Source organism: Corylus avellana, chromosome 9, assembly GCF_965113065.1.
Source record: "Corylus avellana chromosome 9, dhCorAvel1.hap1.2, whole genome shotgun sequence".
Taxonomy (NCBI): Eukaryota; Viridiplantae; Streptophyta; class Magnoliopsida; order Fagales; family Betulaceae; genus Corylus; species Corylus avellana.
This window is the reverse complement of record NC_142498.1, coordinates 6,209,679-6,212,674: the sequence shown is the minus strand read 5'-3', so window position 1 is coordinate 6,212,674 and position 2,996 is coordinate 6,209,679.

Sequence of the window (2,996 nt, the reverse complement as noted above, 5' to 3'; positions counted from 1 at the left end):
ATAATCATAAGATGATAGTAATTGATAAAAATATCTTACAAATTACTTGAATTTTCTTAAGTGTTTCGATGTTTGAAAATAATCAAAATTGTGTAATTTGAGAATTTATTGTTTTTTTTTTTTTTTTTTTTTTTTTCTAAAAAATAAAATAAAATTTGGGGATCCTAATCGAGCCATGAATAGGGAGAGGTGAATTAAAGAGACAACTTACGACATTTTTATTGTAATACCATGTAAATTATCATTTATCGCAAAAGCTTAAACCGATTAAAAAAAAAAGTTAAATTAATCATTTAATTAATATTATAACATTTATAATTCCTGAAATTCAACATAAGTTGGAAGAAAATATAACATGGTGTTTGGTTGGATTTTACGACATGTGACGAAACCTATGTACGTTTAACAATGGTTAGTAATCTTATAAGATTCTCGAAAATATGTGATTCCCATATTTGGTTTACTCTTAACCATCCTCTAGGAAATATTTATGCTTCCTAAAATATTCTTATGTTTCACTCTTCAAGTGCATAAGGTTGTTTGATACAAAAATATTTAAAAATTAAACAAAAAATGAAAAAGAAAAAAACCTACATGTAAACCATGATTTTTCTTCCCACGTGGAAAAAAGAGCCCGCAATGGAAATAACAACATTGTGGGAGACATGACAGAGAGGAAACAGATGGGAACTAGAAAAGCAGAAGCACTGGTAGTGTTGAGGAGGAGATCAGCCTGTTGAAGAAAGGAAAGTGGAAGGCTGTTGAGCCTAATGAAGACGAGATGGCAGTGGCTGGGGAAAACGAGCCCCGCCGGAAACCGTGAGTATTGTAAGTTGGAACTGTCAGACAGTTTGGGACCTTTGCCGTTTGGTAAAGGATAAGAGACCCAACATGGTTTTCCTCATGGAAACCAAACTACAAGCAACAAGGGTGGAAGCTATAAAAGCTCGGATTGGTTTTAATAGTGTGTTTATAGTTGATTGTGTTGGAAACTAAACAAATCAAAACGTGAGAGTTTTTTCTAAACGGTAGAAGTTATAAGTTATTTTAATTAATAAGGGACTTTAGTTTTTCTAAACTCATGTGTTTATTTAATTCCTAATTGAAGTCTTAACTTAGAGATGAGTTTTTGTTATTTATTACAATAAATATGGAGAAGTAAAAGTCTTGTAAGTTAGTCTTTGAATGCCTCTATTTAAGGCTTTGTAAGATGTATTTTCATACAAGTGAAATACGAAGAAGACTTCCTCCACTCTTCTCTAGTCTAATTTTGTTCTTTGTCTTTAGTAATAAAAGAGAGAAAAGAGAGAGAGAGAGAGAGAGAGAGAGAGAGAAATAGAAAGGTAACTAGTTTTTTAAACTAGTATTTTATCTTTCAAATTGGTATCAAAGATTAGTTGTGCCAATTCTCATTTTTGTCTCTTCTAGAAATGGGTTTCAACATAGTCTAGCAACAAATCCCTAGATTATCAAAAGATAATTATAGGTCATGGTCTATCCAAATGAGAGCCCTGTTTGGGTTTCAAGATATGTGGGAAGTCATTACCGATGGATTTACAGAACCAACTGAGGAGGAGGAAGTTGAAGACACAGCAGATGAGAAGAAGACTCTTAAGGAGCAAAGGAAGAAGGATAGAAAGGCCTTGTTTCTACTCTATGAAGCATTGGACGAGTCTACCTTTGAGAAAGTTGCTGAAGCAATGACAAGTAAACAAGCATGAGAGATTCTAGCTTCCATCTTCAAAGGAGACAAATGGGTGAAACGAGTCCGTCTCCAATCATTATGAGGTGAGTTCGAGGCTCTTCACATGAAGGATGGAGAATTGGTGTCTGATTATTTCTCACGATTGCTGGTAATCGTGAATGGTTTGAAAAGAAACAATGAGAAGGTCGATGACTTCCGAGCCGTCGAAAAGGTAATTCGATCCCTTTCCTCTAAATTTGAACATGTAGTTGTAGCTATCGAAGAGTCTAAGGACTTGGAGAAGCTAACAATTGAGGAGTTGTTGGGTTCATTACAAGTACATGAGCAAAGGATGCAGAAGAATGCTAATTCTGGTGTATTAGAACAAGCATTAGAGTCAAAACTGACTCTAAATGATCAAGGCAAATTCAACTCCATCCGTGGTCGTGGTAGAGACCAGGGGCGTGGTATTTTCCAACCACATCAAAGTCAGTAGGAGACTCAAAGCTTCAGAGGTCGGGGACGAGGAGGCTACCAAGGAAGAGGAAGATCCACATATGGACGTGGAAACTCCAAAAATATCCAATGCTACAACTGCAAGAAGTTTGGACACTATGCCTCGGATTGTTGGCACGAAGATGATGAACAAGCCAATGTTGCAGAAGCAACAAATGAGGTTCGTAGTGATTCTATTTTAGTTCTCGCTCATGATGATTCAGATTCACAAGATGAGGTTTGATACCTCGATTCTGGCACAAGCAATCATATGTGTGGGAAGAAAGATCTTTTCGCAGAACTCACAGAAGGAGTTCGTGGAAAAGTGAACTTGGGAGACTCCACCCCAAACTCTTAGTTGAAGGCAAAGGGAAGATAAAAATCTGTCAAAATGATGGTAAGAAAGGGTACATTTCTGATGTTTATTTTGTGCCTAACATGAAAAGCAATATTCTTAGCATTGGGCAGCTGCTCGAGAAGGAGTACACCATACATATGGAGAACTACTCTCTCATTTTGAGAGATACATGTGGAGGAATTGTGGCTTATGTTTCAATGACCAATAATCGTATGTTCCTGTTTCATCTTAACATTAAGTCGGAGAAGTGCTTCTATGGACTCAAGGAAAGTGAGTCATGGAAGTGGCATCTATTGTTCCCTTACTCTCTCAGTTTAATGAGGTTAATAATATTTCACCTGATTTTGTCACAACCGAGCCAATTTTGTCACCATCCACTCCAATTACTCCAATTGCAGTAATGCCAACACCAAGTTCTCTGCCTGCAGAATCCACCCCAATTGTAGTAGCAGATTCCTT